The 19003-nt window shown below is 34.7% G+C and overlaps 1 protein-coding gene across 11 annotated transcripts in view; it reads left to right on the forward strand.

Annotated features, from left to right (window-relative positions):
- The window catches only part of Tenm3 (teneurin transmembrane protein 3), a 2430710-nt gene that overhangs the window by 1397020 nt on the left and 1014687 nt on the right, over positions 1–19003 (forward strand). For 10 of the 11 annotated variants that reach the window (XM_078031007.1, XM_078031002.1, XM_078031009.1 and 7 more), the window contains exon 7: positions 10349–10411. The exons of the other annotated variant lie outside the window; for it this stretch is intronic. The gene's annotated coding sequence lies outside the window, so the exon portion shown is untranslated. The remainder of the gene's footprint in view (positions 1–10348; positions 10412–19003) is intronic. 11 annotated transcript variants of the gene reach the window in all.

The following is a 19003-nucleotide window of genomic DNA, read 5'->3' on the forward strand; positions in this document are numbered from 1 at the left end:
ATCATCATGTGGTATTCTCCCTATGGGTGTGTCTACATCAAGATTTCCACTTTTTGTACAGATGTTGGGCATTTTCTCTAGAGACCCATGCTACACCAGTATGATGTCATGTTAACTAATATCTATGAGCCTATCTGAAATAAGGTCACATTCTAAGGCAATGGCCATTACAGAGTAAATTTTGGAGGGTTTTTGGAGAGAGACAATCTCACATTCTAAGGCAATGACCATTATAGAGTAAATTTTGGAGAGTTCTGGAGAGACACAATCCAACCCATGATTATTGCTCTTCTTCTCTTCCTCTCCTCTGCCCTTGCTCTTACTATTCTGTTCTTCCTGGAGTGGCCTGTTTTGCCCTCTGACTCTTACTCAAAAACTTTAACTCTCATTATATCAGAAAGCTAAACTTAACTTACACCTTAATAGCCTGATAACTTTTCAAGGTCCTTGAAAATAGTATCAGAGATAGATAAACTTCCCCATTGCCTACTGGAGCTCTTGGCTCAAAACAACTGCCAATAACAGATAAGTAATGACTAATTGTGGCTTCCTCACAATTCATAGCATTATCATGAACAAAGAGGACACCTGATTTTAATTTTGCCCGGAATAATCTATCCCTGTTTAGAGAGCAAAGATTTAAATCCCTCACCTTGCCAAGAATATTAGGTAACGGTAATAGTTAAGATATAGTAAAGCCTCACTGTATGCTAGATGCTGCTCTAAATTCTTTGCATACTAGTTAGGTTAATCCTCACCACAACCCTGGGAGTATAATTATCACCTACCTTTATTTGATGAAGGAATTCCAAGAAAGGTTAAGAAACTTGTTCAAGGTCCTACCCTACTTAATGATTTCTTAGAAGTTGTAACAAGGGTGGCTATAGATGCCAGGTACTCCAAATTACTACTCTAAATTCCCTGTCTTTTAAGAACCTACACAATATGTTTTTATGTCATTTACTTTATTTTTATTGATTTTATTATTATTTTTAATACATGAGCAGTGGAATGCATTACAATTCTTATTGCACATATAGAGCACAATTTTTCGTATCTCTGTATATAAAGAATGTTCATGTCAATTTATGCCTTTATACATGTACTTTGTTTATTTTTTGCATTACAATTCTTAATACACATATATACCACAATTTTTCATATCTGTTTGTATATAAAGTATGTTGACACCCAATTCAAGTCTTCATACATGTACTTTGTATAATGATGTCCATCACATTCCACCATCCTTGCTAACCCCTTGCCCCCTACCTTTTCCTCCCACCCCTCTTCCCTATCTAGAATTAATCTAATCCTCTCATGCTTTCCTTCCCTACTCCGCTATGAGTCAATCTCCTTATATCAGAGAAAACATTCCACATTTGTTTTTTTGGGATTGGCTAACTTAGTATTATCTTCTCCAACGCTATCCATTTACCTGCAAATGCCATGATTTTGTTCTTTTTTAATGCTGAGTATATTATATACTTTATAATGGGCATTTTTAAACAGAACCTTACTGGAAGTCTTAGGGAGCAGGTTAGAGTTTTTAGTAAAGAGGGTTTCTTCCTCTTTCTTCCATCAGACTATCTTTCTGAGTGTTTCCCCACTCAGACTTGAAAATAGCTTAAGCTAGACCAGGTGCCCCCAGAATACCAGCACACAAGTAACCCAGGAGAACCAATTGCTTCTTCCCTCTTACTGACCTGCAAATCTGGAGTCATGTCTAGTACATGGCTTACCTGGTTCTCTATTCAGTGGATTAGTCTAGCCTTGACTTTGGAGTCTACAGGTAAAGCCAAGTTCGTTTAAGAAAGTCATGACTGTATTGAAAGTTTTGTTTGATAGGACCTCTAGGGAGATCTCAAGTCTATATCTGTCTGCTGAAAGATTTCAACACACAGCAACAAGTTGAGAACTAACATAGAAAGGATGTAAAAGATGGCTTAAATAGAAAGCTATTGATAAGAACCATTTCATGATTATTCTGTTAAAAAGCAGTTTACACTTTCTAATTTTAGATGGGAGACTTGATTTCATAGATCATCCAAAAGTATATCTTAGCCAAGAAAAATGTAGAAGACAAACAGCTTATAATACTACTTCTAGAAATTGATCTCTACATTCAAGGTAAATGGATTGCAAGTATTGATTAATTCTTTGTAATGAATATCATTTCATAATTTTTAATTAACCACTAGGTAATATTTAATGGAAACTACATAATGTAATACATATGAGTTTGAAAAATGGGAAGGTAAAAGGGTTCTGTCCTTTAGTCTCATTGTGGTAAAAAAAAAAAAGTAATTGCCAAGAGTGACCAGTTTGTTATCATGTTTTCTTCTCTGGTAATTCTAGATTATTAATGTCCCAAAGCACAAAGCGATACTGCTATATTAATTCACTTGGCCTTGAAATGATCTATGACACAATTTAAGAACCATGCATTTTGTCACTGGTTAAAATTGATTGTAACCCAGTGAAAGAAAAAAGACAAGGGATCTTGTGGAACTAGAGAATAAATTCATCCATAATGTGAATTCTTTTGAAAATATTAGCAATACTAAATAATGAGAATTTTGCTGCAGACACCTGGCAGTGAAGTAAGAGGGAAAAGATTTATACTTGGTGGTAGAGCATTAAATACTGACGGTAGAATAGCCGCAGAAAACATTCAAGTAGAACTGGAAACAATAAAAGTCCAGTATTCACATACAGAACTATTAGAAGTACTGTGTGTGTTGTAGGAAGAGCCCAGAATTTAAATGAACCATTTATGCCTGGGCTGCCCTAGGGCAAGTACAAGGTACATTAATAATGCAGTGTTTATTTGAAATATTTTATTATAGCACACATTTATTACTAAAAAAAAATCTAAACAGTAGGAAAAAAGCCAGGTTTGCACAGGTTCAGCATTCTAGACAAGTTATTTTCAAAATAGGATTCCTAGAAAATTATATCATTTCTTTCAATACTTCACCTGTGACACTATAAATAATACATATTTATTTAAGGAGTGGTATTATATACTACTACTTGTGTTGTACATAATTTATAGAAAATGATATACCAACATGGGTAGGTAATGTTCACCATGAAAGTAAATAATTAGAATTAGAAAGTGATGAAGAACTCTAAAGATTGCCTAATATGAGGTAGAGTAAATTAGACTCCTTAAAAAGTACCTTCAGGTTTCCCCAAAATTATAATCAACTTGCCTTCTAGAATAAATGAGGCAATTATTACTAGCTATTGTCATGAGCAAATTGACTCATGTTAAATACACATAAAGTGATAGGAGAATGCCATTACACTTATTTATACTTATTCCTGAGAAGGTTGCCACATATAAGCTGTGTTTACTTGCACAGAACACTGAAGAAAGTTGAGGACCATCTGGGTCTCCCTGCAGGAAGTGGGCAGAGCATCATCTTGGGAGCAAACAGACCTAAATAACTCCTGGCTTTATTGTTTATTACTTGCATGATTTGCAGCAAGGTTTTCACCTTTCTGAGTTTGTTTCCATGTCTGAACAGTAATACCCACTTCTCAGAGGCAGTAGAGGAATAAAATAAGGGAAATGGTGACAAGCGCCTGGGCACTTAGTGCTGAGCAAATTGGCTTTAGTTCCTTTGGCTCTTTATACACAGGCAGAGTACAGCAATTACTGCCTTTTGTTTGTTTGTTTTTGCCTATTCTTTCCCAGCAAGTTGGTTACTTCTAGGAAGAAAACTACACCTTTTTTTATCTTTGCATTTCCAGCCGTGAGCTAAGGGCCAAGCACCTGGTACTTCTGGTCCATAGGTTAACATGATTCCCTCTGATGTACTTCGCCATCTCAGATAGAGACAGCCTTCAGTCTGGCTCGGGAGCATTTCTTACATATCTCTGGCAAATGTGCTAGATTATTGCCCAAGATACAAAGGAATAGGTCCTTTCCTTTCTTTTGTTTTCTTAATAAATGATAGTATCCCTTGAAATCATTTAACTTCTAATTTCTGTTGCAGAATTCCAAAATATATTCTTCTTATATAGTACCTTGGAATATTTACTCCTTTAGAGAAGTCAATAATCATGTCTGCTTGTGTAGAATGTATTGCAAATGTCATGTATACTTCTGCTGTACTTCTACTCTCAACTCTGTGGTGGTCTGTCCAGAGGGCCATGTAATATGGAAAAAACGCCACACAAAACTCCCTCTCTTGCATATAGGTTTTAGCCTCTCAGCATCTCACTTCTTTTTTCTCTGAAGTAAGTAAATAATGAAACATCCACTATGATTTTTAAGTGAGATTGAGTACATGTTAGATACTCTATAAATACAAGTTTGCTTTGTTTGTTGTTCACATATTTGGTACTAACACTAGTTTTTGAGGCAAAAGCAGAAAACTGACATTTATTGCATAAAATCTGTCAGCCAAGCACTAAGCTGAGGATTTTTTTTCATTTAATATCTCATTTAAACCCACATAGCACTTCTATGAGGGAGGTGATAATAACTCCTTAAAATCCTAGGAAACTCTATTTAGTGAAATTAACAAAGATCACGTTCTTCTCTTGTCACACATATAATAATAGTCAAGTTAAAGGGAAGAATATTCTAGTTGTAAGCATGGTATGTTTCAATAATGAAAATTGCTAATTGCATTATATTTTTGTAAGAGTTTATAAACAAGCTTTCACATGCATTATAGATTCATTATAGATTCTGGCAATAAATTCCTGCTATGTGCCAGGAATTGTGCACATAATATGATCAATCTTTGAAATAAATTACAGGATTGTCAATAACATGGAGAGCCTACAGAATAAGAAGAAAAATCTTTACCACATGCACCTCAGAGCACTAATCTTCAGGATATATAAAGAACTCAAAAAACTTAACACACACACACACACAAAAAAAAACCCACAATAAATAAATGGGCTAAGCAACTGAACAGACACTTCTCAGAAGATGATATAAAATCAGTCAACAAACATGGAAAAATGCTCATATCTAGCAATTAGAGAAATGCAAATCAAAATACTCTAAGATTTCATCTCACTCCAATCAGAATGGCAGCTATCAAGAATACAAACAATAAGTGTTAGTGAGGCTATGCAGAAAAGGGCAAACTCTTACATTGCTGATAGGCTTGCAAATTGGTGCAACCAATCTGGAAAGTGGTATGGAGCTTGTTCAGAAAACTTGGAGTGGGACCACCATTTGATCCAGCTATCCCACTCCTTCGGTCTATACAAAGGACTTAAAATCAGCATAGTACAGTGATGCAGCCACATCAGTGTTTATAGCAGCTCAGTTCACAATAGCTAAACTATGGAAACAATCTAGATGCCCTTCAACAGATGAATGGATAAAGAAAATGTGGTACATATACAGAAGGGATTATTACTCAGCCTTAAAAAAATGAAATTATGGCCTTTGCTGGTAAACGGATGGAACTAGAGAACATCATGCTAAGTGAAATAAGCCAGTTCCCAAAAACCAAAGGCCAAATGTTTTCTCTGATAAGTGGATGTTGATCCATAGTGTGTGTGTGGGGGTGGGGTGGGGGGAGTAGGGAAGAATAAAGGAAATTTGAATTGTGCTGAGGGGGGTGAGGGGAGGGGAAAGGTGTGAGGATGGGAAGGACTTAGAATGAGACAGACATTACTACCCTATATATGTATGATTACACTCCTGGTGTGACTTGGCACCATGTACAGCCAGAGGAAGGAGCAGTTGTACTCCATTTGTGTACAAGGTGTCAAAAAGCATTCTGCTGTCATGTATAACAAATTAGAACAATTTCATTTAAAAATAGAAGGGAAGTCAGTAGAATAGGAGAAGAGGATCAGAGGGAGGGTAGAAAGGAGAAGCAGAGGTACTGGGGAATTGGATTGTTCAGAATATACTGTTTTATTGTGTGCACATATAAATATAACAAATCCCACTGTTATATATAAGTATAATGTGCCAATAAAAAGAAAAAAAATTAAAGAGAATTACAGGATTATGTGATCCTCATTTCATAGAAATAGAGAGGAGTGAAGTGCTTCGCCCTGACTGTGGGGCTTACATAGTTTGGGGCTTGCACGGCCTCTCGGGTCACTCTCCCTGGAGCTGGCTGTTTTCTCATTTTGACCAATATAATAAAACTAATCAGGTTACCAGGTATCTAACCACAGATAGGGACAACAAAACTCAGGGAAATACCCTGAAAGTGAAAATTCCAGAACCAAAATCCAAAGCACAGTCATATTTTGGCACATAGTGGGCACTCAAGTGAACTTTATAGAACTTTAGCATATGTTCCAGGTCATGAAATTCCCTACCTTATGCCATATTTCTATTATCACATTATAAAAAAGACAAATCTCTTAGTGAAAGTGCCACAATGTGTTTCCATAGAAGATGTGGGTTTTTCTATAGCCATTACTATAGACTCTGTAGTCCATCGACTTTTTCTGTTTAGCTATGTCTGAACCAACTTGCTGCCACAGAATGTACATTATATAAAGCTGTCTTTGTTTTAAAACCTATGTATCTAATAATAAAGGAAAATACATAAAAAATTGTTTGATATAAATTAGTGATAAGAACGACGGAAATTTTAAAGAATTTCTTCAATTTAGTAATCATGTATTGAGTACCTACAATATTCATATGAAGATATGCAATGCTCGGGAAAGACCAAATGCAAAGAAGCCTGTTCCCACAAAGAGCTAACAGTTTGTCTCATATTTTTTTAAATTTTATTTTATTGGTTCTTCATAGTTACACATGATAGTAGAATCTATTTTGGTAAAAGTATATAAGCATAGGATATATCTCATTCTAATTAATACCCCATTCTTGTGGATGGACACCATGATAGGGTTAACTTAGGTTCTATCATGTATGTACATAGGAAAATTATATGATTGATTCCACTGTCTATTCATATCCCCCCTCCCTTCTTTTAGTTCCCCTTTGTCTAGTCTACTGAATTCTTCTCCTCTTCTTCTCTTCCACTTTATGGTGGTTAGCTTCCACATATCAGCAAAAACATTTGACCTTTGATTTTGGGGAGATTGGCTTATTTCACTTAGCATGATATTCTCCAGATCTATCTATTTACTGGCAAATGTCATAAATCATTCTTCTTTATGGTGTAGTAATATTCCATTGTTTATATATCCCACACTTTATTTATCCACTCATTTATTGATGGACATCTAGATTGGTTCCATAGTTTTGCTATTGTGAATTGTGCTGCTATAAATATTGATATGACTGTGTCACTGTAGTATGCTGATTTTAAATCCTTGAGATACATGCCAAGGAGTGAGATAACTGGGTCAAAAGGTCATTCCATTTTTAGTTTTTTGAGGAATCTCCATAATGCTTTCCATAATAGTTGCACCAATTTGCAGTCAGTCCTAGCAACAATGTATGAGCATTCCCTTTTCCCTATATCCTTAGCAACATTTACTGTTACTTGTATTCTTGACAGTTGCCATTCTGACTAAAGTGAGGTGATATCTCACTGTAGTTTTCATTTTCATTTCTCTAATTGTTAGAGATGAACATTTTAAAATGTATTTGTTAATCATATTTCTTCTTTTTTGCCCATTTATTGTTTGGGTTATTTGTTGCAGTTGTTGTTGTTTGGGTTTGGTGTTAGATTATAAAAACCTTGAAAAATCTTATCTGAGGTGGCAAAGATTTTCTCTCATTCTGTATGTTTTCTCTTCACCCTCTTGATTGTTTCTTTTGCTGTGAAGAAGCTTTTAGGATTGATGCCATCTCATTGATGTTTAAAATTTTTATTTATTTTGCTGTAGGAATCTTGTTCAAGAAGTCATTTCTTATGCTAATATGTTGAAGTATTGGGCCTACTTTTTCTTCTAGGTAACAAATTTCTGGACTAATTCCTAGGTTTTTGATCCATTTAAGTTGATTTTTGTTCAGGGTGAGAGATGGGGATTAACTTTTATTCTATGGATTTCATTATGGATCTCCAGTTTTCCCAGCTCCATTTTCCCCCCAGCATCATTGTTTAAAGAGGCTATCATTTCCCCAGAGTGTGTTTTTGGTGCTTTTCTCCAGTGTGAGATAACTGTATTTATGTGGGTTTGTCTTTTTGTCTTCTATTCTGTTCCGTTGGTCTTCTTGCCTATTTTGGTGCCAATCCATACTGTTGTTTTTTTTTTTTTTTGGTTTTTTACTATAGCTCTGCAGTATAATTTAAGTCTGGTATTGTGATGCCTTCTGCTTTGTATTTCTAGTTAAGGATTGCTTTAGCTATTCTGGACTTATTATTTTTCCAAATGAATTTCATGACTTCTTTTTCTATTTCTATGAAGCATGTCATTGGAATTTTGAGGGGTATTGTCTTGCAACTGTATAGCACTTTTGGTAGGATGGCCATTTTGACAATATTGATTCTGCCTATCCAAGACCATGGGAGGTTTTTCTATCTTCTAAGGTCTTCCTGAATTTCTTTTGTTACTATTTTGTAGTTTTCATTGTAGGGGTCTTTTAACTCTACTGATAGACTTATTCCTAAGTATTTTTTTTTGAAGGCTATTGTGAATGGGATGGTTTTCCTTATTTCTCTTTTTAGCTGTTTCATTATTGGAGTATAGAAACACAATTGATTTATCGATGTTAATTTTTTATCCTGCTATTTTTCTGAATTCATTTGAGTTCTAGAAGTTTACTCGAGTTTTTTTTTTTTTTTTGTGTGTGTGTGGGGGGGGTGTTGTAGAATCATGTCATCAGCAGACAGTTTGAGCTCTTCTTTCCCTATTTATACCTTTAATTTCTTTCTTTTGTCTAAATGATCTAGCAAGAGTTTCAAGAACTATGCTGAATAGAAGTGGAGTTTATGTCATTTTAAAGTAAATATTGCCAGAACATACTATTTCAAGGAACTAGTCTATCACATTTTTTTTCTACAAAGAAAAATTAAGAGTAATAACAGTAAAGGAAATACTCTTACTTCCTACTATTGTCTTAACATGTGTATCTTGTAATTGTTTTAATACAAAAATTTCTAGATTATGCCACTCTTATAAAAATTATGATGGGAGGGATGGTGGCTGCCTTGGAAAAGAGAGGGTGTGTATGTGTATATCAACATTAAAGAGGTCACTATGTCACACATGATCCTATAACTGAGTAATTGAGTTAACTTTTTGTTGCTATGATCAAAATCCCCAACAAGAACAACTTAGAGAAGGCAAAGCTTTAGGACTCATGGTATCAGAGGCCTCAGTCCATAAATGGCTGATTCCATTGCTCTGAACCTAAGGTGAGGCAGACTGTCTTGGTGGAAGGACTCGGCAGAGGGAAGCTGCTCAGCTCATTACAGGGTCAGGAAGAAAAGAGAGGATTGGGAATGGGCCACAGGGAAGATGCATGCTTCAGGGCTCGTCCCCAGTGAGCCCCCTCCTTTAGCCATGCTCCACCTGCCTACAGTTACCATTCAGTCAGTCCATTCAAACTAAGAAGGACTGACTAGGTTACAGTTCTCACAATCCAGTCAGTTCACCTCTGAATACTCCTGCATTAACACAGGAGCGTTGGCCTGGGGGCACCTCATATCCACACTATAATTCTAGGATATGAAGAATTTCTACCCAGCACAAAATAGACTCCACGATGACAATAATAATCTTACCAATGTATCTAGTTCAAGTTTTCAAAACTGGTGTTTATTGGATGTTAATAAATGATCTCTGAAGAAAGTTTAATTTGGTTTTAGAAATGCTGAGTTAGACAAGGTCAAATCAGTTTCTTTGGTGCAGGACTTCTCAGAAGCCTTATTGAGCTAGTATGCATTGTGAAATTCCAAGAAAGTAATTCAGCAGGCAGCATTTCGCAAAATTACTAGAATATGTAACTTTTTCCCACAGACTTGCTATTAAGTCTTCCTCAGAAGAGAATCTTAGAAATGCTGACATGGAAAAACGGACAGTTGAGGCCACTGATGAGTTTCTTGGACCAGAATCATTCTCAGTGGACCATACTGTCTTCAGCAGGTCAATAGGTATACTCTATTACTGTTTTGGATCATGGTTAGAATAGCACTGTGTTTCTCTTTTTTTTTTTTTTTTTTGCTTTTGTTAAAATATGCTTACCAGAAATTATACAAAAATTTACATTGGGGACTTTTTACATATACTGTATTGTCATCAAGTTTTCCCAAATTGCTACCACATCTTTTTTCACTCCAAAGTTAAATTAGAAACAGATTTCAATATTTTTAACACTGTGCCATAAATCACTCTAACACCTACTTGGGTGTTGTAGACACAGAAGGTCCTCAAATAAAATCTATTTGATAACAATGATTTATGATCCTTAAATACTTTTCAGATGGACTACAAGCTAACCTCTGAGTCAGAGCCTGCCTGTCCTGATGTACTCACCTGGATCCAGGTTTGTTTGCATTGAAATTATTTCCCAGAAATATTATCAAATCAAAGAGCAGATAACATGCCCTTTTGAAATCATCAGATATAAGACTGGTGCTTTATGTGGAAGACAGAGCTTTTTTTAAGTAACCATTCATATTTTATAACGTGAACCATTTCCTTGCAGTTTGGAAAATGAGTTATATTGGAAGAATTGTGGCTTCTAGGTAGTAATAAATATGAATGTTTTATATGGCATTTTCTATTGTTTCAGAACTTAGCAATATACTTTTAAATTTTTTCTCTAATATGATGTACAAACTTTTATTGTGATTCTTACTCTCTGTCACAATTTAGGAAATAAACATTAATTAGATAAAAGGCAATATAGAATGAAAATATACAAGGAATTTTTAATGAAGTGTATTTTATTATCTTTTTAACATGTGCATTAAGTGCTCATGGTGCCAGGTACTATATTGGGCACTGCAGAAAGAGATATGGCAGATACATGCTCCATGTCCTCAAAAGGCCATCAGGATAGTTTTTCTCTTATGTGTAGCCAGAGAGCAGCAAGTCTGCTTTTCATATACCACATGAAATTTGTCATCTTTGTTTTACAGCTTCAGGATGAGGGTAAACATTTTTCTCTGAAAATAATTTTTGCATTTAAAATGGAGGTGAAACTGGTGAAGAAATGGGGTTGTCCTTTTTTGATTGAGTTACTTCAGGTCCCATATTAACTGCTCCAGTTTGAGTTGGGTTAAATTGTAAAGTTTGATTGTAAAAATACCTTAGGTAAATATCGTAAAATCTAATGTAGAAAAGTATCTTAGAAGAGAGTATATACACAAATGTTGCATTGTAGATCAAGTTTTTTCCTCATCCACTAATTTTCAATATGTTTCCAATAGTACCATTACGAATGGTCTCGGAGTATTATGTGCGGCTTAAAGGCCATTCCTTTTTCTGCAGGTTGACGAGCACCATTTTTTTCAGGGTACATTTGAGCCTCAAAGTATGCCATTAAATTGAACTTACATTATTAAATTGCATTACAATGTAATGCATACCAGCCTAAATTATTATTGATATTGAATCTATATAAGAAAAGATTCACAAACAATATATAACATGGAACATAAGTAGTGGCAGGCTAGGCTGGGGGGATACCTGACTCTATTTCTAATACTTTGGGTAACTGTAGCCTTGGGAAAGTGCCAGGACTTGTTTTTTTTTTTTTTCTTCATCTTGTTTTCCCCTTCTAAATAAAGAGTTTGGCTTAGAAATGATCTTCTTTTTCATTACTAAAATGTAATGAGTCTCTTTCCAAGTATAAACCAGAAACTCTCCTCAAAGTAAAAGATCACCAATGTATTAAAGTTAAGACATTTGTATTTGGTTATATGTAAAAGCTATGTGAGATGAATTCTAAATGATGAAGCTAAAACATTCCTTCACATACCTCACTCATGTGGGCCCAAAATAAGTTACCAAAATATCTCCCCCAAAATGGATCAATGCCATCCAGAACATTAAACCCGGGAGAGCCTTATTCAAAGGAGAAAACCCTTCTTCCTTTGGTAGGAATGTTAAGAAGGTCTCTAGGGAGGAAGGAGTTTGGTTTATGTTAAGACCCAAATGGACCCTTTTTATGTCTGTTCTAATACACAAGCTTTGAGGAGGAAGGGGAAGAGCTGGTTTTTTGTTTTTTGTTTGTTTGTTTTTGTTTTCCTGTGTTAAAACTCTACTGCAGGGATGGGGTTGTGACTCGGTGATAGAGTGCTTGCCTAGCATGCATGAGGCACTGGGTTTGATCCCCCACACCACATAAAAATAAACAAATAAAATAAAGGCATTGTGTCCATCTATAAATAAATAAATAAATAGATAGATAGTAGATAGATTTAAAAAATTAATAAATAAATAAAACTCTACTGCAAAAACCCAATAGTTGGCATACACTTGACTGAAAGAAAATAGACACACAGGTACAACAAACTTTACCAAATGACTTTATTCCAAACAAAGTATGTAATTAAAATTTAAAATGTATCATTTTATAATCACTTAACTCATTAAGAAAACTTTCAAAATCTTAAATTGTTACTTATATATTTAAGGAATATATGCACTTAATTTTCTTTAAAATAACTATGTTGAATCTATCAATATCATGTGTCTTATGCTATTTAAATGGCAGGACGACTTTTAACAAAACAAAAAAAGAAAACAGGATTTTTGATTAGCATTTTCTAGCAATAAAATCTATAAGTAATAGCAATGGTGATAATACCAAGCTATGATCTTTTATATATTATTTTGTTTGAATTTATATCAATATTTCTCTATAGTAAATTATAAACCTTCCTCTTGACATATCAGTTTAAAATAAAATTTATATTTATCCTTACATAATGATCCTTAAACACATTTTAGATGAGTACAAACAAGCAAAGTGTTTTTATAGCACTTGAAATATATTCATGATCTGATTTCACTGTCCTAGTTGGAAATAAAATTAAACTGGTATTACAAAGTATTTTTACTATGACTAAATCATTTCGATAACAACTCACCTTCCTTGTAAAGGAACATATACAAGAATCTGATTAAAACCAGTTTAAAATGGTATACCTTCATAAATTATGATGAGTTAAAACATTGGATCAAGTATATTATTGAGACTAAATTATGCTAAATAGCACATGCTATAATCTATAAATAATATATAAAACTAAATCTCTGTTCAAAATAAAATGGGAGATTGTCTAGATAATTTAAACATTCTCTTCTGCATTATTTAGTTAGTTCAAAGTAGGGTTCAGGTCGATGAGACTTGATACACAAATCATTGTCTGAGTCTCTTGGCTGGTTTGACTAAGATGACAAGAGTTTTACCTAGAAAATTACTCATGAATATCATGGTCATGTCTAATCAATTTTCTTTCCAAATTATTTCTCAGTATTGTAAATATCTTTCTTCATAAGAAATGTCAAGTGTAGCACTGAGCTACATTTGTCTACAGCTTGCAGCCACACTATATCAAATTTTTAAAATCTCTTTTATAGCTATGAAATTAAACCTGTTTCCTCCTTAAACTTCATTTCTGGGCTAATTTTCTTTATGAATACATCTAAACTCTTTAATCTGTGAATTAGCTAATTTAATAATCTATCATTTTGTGGGCTACAAATAATAAATACACTAATGTAATTCCTTATTTTCTGTTATGTCATTGTAGAAGTCCCAAAGAATATTAAATATTTAACTCATATTTCCCCAAATCATTTTTGATCACTTTTTACTTGTCAAAACATTTTTTAAACTTAAATTTAGCTCTTAAATGTGCTTGAACAACCAATCAACCTACAGGTCAACAAAGGAAAAAATTTATTAAGGATGTGCTTGACAAAGCAACATGGTAGACCCAAGTTAATCACAGCCTTTTGTTTCAGAGCACCATGACATTTCTTAATCATCGTGGCAATTTTTACAAAACATATGACTTGACCCCCAAATATCCCATGGATTATTGTGAATTTTTTAAGAGCATCAAAGATAATTCAGATGAGAGATAAATTATTAGTAGCTACAATTTAGGCTTATGAGTTTTACCAGAAGTCATTCATTGGTAACTCATCAGATTATTTTAATGAGAATATTCCTTATTAAAAAGCAATTACAAACATTTACAAATGATAATAATATTTTTTAAAAGGTAGAACCAAGATTGGTGCCAGCTGCAACAAATTTGGTTTTTGTTTTTTTGTTTTTGCGGTGCTGAGGATGGAACCCAGGGCCTTGTGCATGTGACACAAGCACTCTACCAACTGAGCTATAGCAACAGCCCAGGTAGTCATTTTTAATTGGCAAGATTGTTTCTCCATCTTTCCTCTGTTTTTGATATCTTTAATATGATGTGCTCTACTTTTCAATTCAAATTACCAGTCAGAGATTCAACAGTAGAACAACTCTAGATTGTAAAGATACCATAGCTTAATATAGTTTTTCTTCCTCCTACCAAAAAAAAAAAAAAAAGTCAGGAGGAACTAAGTTGTTCTGTAAACTCTAAAGTGCTATGTCCATGTGAGGTATTATTATGCAAGCCAATCAAATTGTTAAGTTTCATAGATGTATCCTCAATGTCAACATTCTACCTTTCCCACTAACTTTGTTTTCCAAGAGGGCATTCGACCTCAGTTATCCAAATCATTATCAATTATCTATGAAAATAAATATTGCTTTATGGAAATTGGAGTGTCTTAAAGCAAAAATGTGAACTAGAAGATAAACTGAGTATTATTTTTCTGTCCTTGTTTTTCATGGGTAATTGTATATGTGGAGGTATGGTAAATGTTATTATATTGGTAGTTTTTAGCTTGAAGGAGAACTAGAATAGATTGGACAAGATATGCAAATTCTTGTTATATGGAAATAGTTCATGTGCAAAATTGTATACAGGCAGAAAAGTGGGGAGAAAAGGGAAAAGGAACAAATGCCTTTGAAAAAGACTTTGCAAATCTAATCCCATAGTCCGCCAGGACTGTGAATTGTTCTAACTAGAAATAAATGAAGAGATTACTGTATTTCATTTGTGTTTGTGGGTTTGTTTTTTAAAAATAGAAATAGCTAACATTTAACCTGGACCTTAATATTTTCTTTTGGAAAGAAACTACTTCATGCTCACACACAGGTGTAAAGAACACCAGTCTTTTTGTATCCTTTGTTCTGAATGCATTTATCGCTAAAATTGTTCAACTCTGAAAAGCCTTGGGGTTCCAGTTGGCCATTATTGTATGAGTACTGTTTTTGCTATTCACAATAGACAGTATTTTTTTTATTGCCTAGATGTAATATCTTTTCTGTATAAGTAACTTTACAATAAAGGCAGCTAAGCTTACTGTCTAGTCCAGAAATTTTTCTTCACTCCAACAAAAATATTACTTTAACTTACAATGGTAAAGCTTCCAGAAATTTCTAACTTATAACTACACCATCCAAATACTTTCCATTTCTATGAGCAAAAAATTGGTGTTAGGTAACTACAGCTCTTTGTTCCAGTTGGGATAAGACAATCAAAAGCAGGTTAATTTTTTTAAAAAAATTAAAATATTTTAAGTAATTTATTTTAAAATATGGCAACATTGTGATGAAATGTTATGCCTGTATTAATCAGTGTTTCCAAAATTACCTGCATACACGTGTGATGGGACTTCAGGGAATACTGCAATTTATTATATTATAACCTCAGATAATCTCACACAAAATGAAAGCTTGATGCCTTTTCTACAACATGCATAAAGGATCAAGAGTTCCTCTTAGCTGAATTTAAGAAAAAAGATCTTGTAACAATATTACTCAAGTCTTAAAACCTGCGAGATGTGAATTATCAGACACTTAAATATGATGAGTACAGAGGCCCCAAAGTGGAACACAATATAATTCAAAACAACTGCAACAATTAACAAAAAGAGAATTCAATAAATAGTCAAACAAAAAGTCCTTGTGCGTATTCTGCCACAGCCACAGAGGCTGTTTATATCATCGACTAAAACTCTCATTAAACCAGTCAGAGCCTTTGCTTTGAATTTCCCTTCTTGTGGAGACTTTGTGTTCAGTGACAGTGGGTTTTCTTCTGACATTTTCTCACTGTTTTTGCCTTTGAGTTTACACCTCTAGGCAGTTTACCAAGTCAATTCAGCAAAAAATGAGAAAAAGTGGTTGATTCACCAAATTGACTAGATGATTGTTTAGCTAGTTGATCCCATGACTCTCCTACATTATAAACAAGGGAGTTTATTGTGATCCCTGAACATGGCCTCTCTTATTAAAATAAAGCAAATGGACTTGATTTTGGGCTGTTAAGTTTGGGGAAATATATATAAAACACATAGATTCATATGCATGATTGACTTGTACCACATTTAATAGAATTAGACTTTAAAATGACCTTGATAGATCAGAAGAGTAGTCAGAAATAAGTAGAAGGAAATTATGAGAAAGGTAGTACAATTCATTTGGAATGTGTGGAGGAGAAAGAATGGGCACAAATTCCTCAAACAGGATTGAATGCTAGAGCTAAGCTGCGTAAAGAGAAGGACCTACTAAAATACCTGTAAGGGTAGCATATACCCTTCAGTTTCAATGGGCTACAGTTTCAATGGGCTCCCAGCTGAGAGGATAGAATAGAATTCTGTGATCTCAGGGGTGATTTATAAAGATTTTATAATAGAATATACAATCTACTATCCTGTAAGTAGGATAGGCTGTTTACAATTATAAGATTTTACATTTTTTAATAACTTTTTTATTGATTTGAACCTCATATCTACCCTTAAAAGAGAGGGGACATCATCCTTTTTATATGTAGATGAAGTATGTTTCAGAGAGGTGGGGTGGCTTTCCTAAGGCTACATGCTGAGTACACACTGTCTCATCTGGGGTGAGATCCAGCTCTCGTGTGTTCATGCTTTCTCTTCACCAGCTGTATGACCCCACGCAACTATCCCAAGAACTCCTGTTAAGCAAAAGGGGTTGTCTAAAACAGGCTAATTTCTAGAAGAGGAGCGTAGGCATGACTGGGAAAGCACTCTTCAGTAGAAAATTAATAGGATGCAGAAGGAGAAAGATTAAAATAAGAGGTGAGCTCAGACAAATCTAATTGTGGCCTGGCCCATCATGGGCTTGAGATCGTAAACCAAACCTCTGTACCACTGCTACCTCCCCAATCTTGAAGCGATGGGCTGGCCTTTTGTATCCTCCATGCAGTCAGTCCTTGGCTATGAGCCAGCTTCCTGGTCCAGGTGACTCCCTGCAAAAGAGGGCAGTTCTCCTAAACCTGGGGCAGCCTTAAAAGCCAACACTGAGAGCATGTGCGGAATGGGGGCATCAGACCTGATAGTTTATGTTGCTGTCACGGGAGTAGATTGAAGTTACAGGAGACTGTGCAGGAAAAGTGATACAACAGAAATGATCAGTAAGCCAAGTGATGGCATGTGACAGATGTTAATTAGAACTAGTTTTGGTTTTGTTCTTAATAAAGAAATGGTACTGTTTACCGTCAATAAGATCTTTGGAAAACAGATTTTTTCAAAAGTCACTGAATATCTAGTATGTAGGGTTAGGGGGAGGCAGATAACAATGATAAGAAAGTTGTACAACCCAGTAAAAGCTCATTGTCAGGGTAGGATGCAGATTTGAAACAAATTATACTACAGTATGGAAGTATAAAAATGAAGGGTTTGAAGTAGGTCAAAGATAGAAATTAGTAGTTCTATTAAGTGAAGAAAAGACCTGTAAGTTTCTCTAGAAGAGGCAATTTATCTACTTGGTTTGAAATGACAAGTAGATTTTTTTCTGATGGCAGAGGGCAAAGATAAGGCTAGTGAAAGAAGCTCAAGTATTCCATGTGAAGAAGCATAACCCAGAGATGCAGAGTTCCAAAATGTATGTTTCAGGCGATATAAAGAATTTGAAAATGTCAAAATTTAAAGTTGAAAGTAAAGAGTGATGGAGAAATGGAAAATTAATAATAACAATATTCTTAATATGTAGTGAGCACTCATTTTATAGCAGTCACTGGACTATGGTTAATCCTATGAAACAGCTCATCCTCATTTTATAGCTAAGGAAACTGAAAGGCAATTGTGATTCACCCAGGGTCACAGTCTTTAATGGAGCAAAGTTTCAATTCAAACCATCTGACTCTGGAATTTACACTTCAAACCACTGTTCTGTTGGACTCCCAGATTCTACTGATCTCAAATGTTTTGCTTAAAGAATCCTTGGAAAGCTTGTTATAACATGGATTACTGGGCCCACTCCCAGATTTTCTTATCCTTCAGTTGGTCCAGGGTTGGTCCCAAGAATTTATGTTTTTACAAATTCTGAAGTGATGTTAATAACTACTAATATTCAGGCCATGCTTTGAAAATGGTGCCTTAGAAAACAGGTCGGGTGAAGTTACTTAATCACAAGACAAGATCTATCAGATGATATATTCAGTGAATCAAAGTGATCTGAGAGGAAGAGGATGCTCTCCCAAGCCAGGGCAGCACATGTTTTCAAAATAGAACAAAGTGTCATTCAGGAGTAGAAGAAAGATCATTCTACCCAATGACAAACCTTGTGCTAGCTGGACAGGTGATGTGACAAGGGGTCAAGAGCCTGTGTTAGGGGCCAAGTGTTCTATTACCTGAGTAGCCTCTGAGCACACGTCTTGATTGAGTCTTCCTGTCTTTAAGCTGAAGTTAAAAATTAATGTTGTTGTGAGAATAAAACTGGTTAATCCCATAAAGAAACTAACATAATGCCTAGCAAAAAGGGAGGCACTTAAAAAATATTAGTTTTACAGGGAGGAGGAAAAGTCCAAAATTACTCCAGATGGCTTAAGTCTAAGTGAATTGGATAGCTTTACTTAATGTTCTTGTTATACTGGTAGTTTTCTGTTCATACTATGTCCCAAATTCCATCCTTTTCGAATAATTCTATTCGGTCTTATCCAAAAGTCCATAGGAGATAGAAAAGGCAATGGCAGGAATTGAACACAAAGCCTGAACTTGTGTTCAATTCCTGCCATTCACAGATTGTAAAATTGGGATTTAAATTCCATGT

This window comes from Ictidomys tridecemlineatus, chromosome 14, assembly GCF_052094955.1.
Source record: "Ictidomys tridecemlineatus isolate mIctTri1 chromosome 14, mIctTri1.hap1, whole genome shotgun sequence".
NCBI classification, from domain to species: Eukaryota; Metazoa; Chordata; class Mammalia; order Rodentia; family Sciuridae; genus Ictidomys; species Ictidomys tridecemlineatus.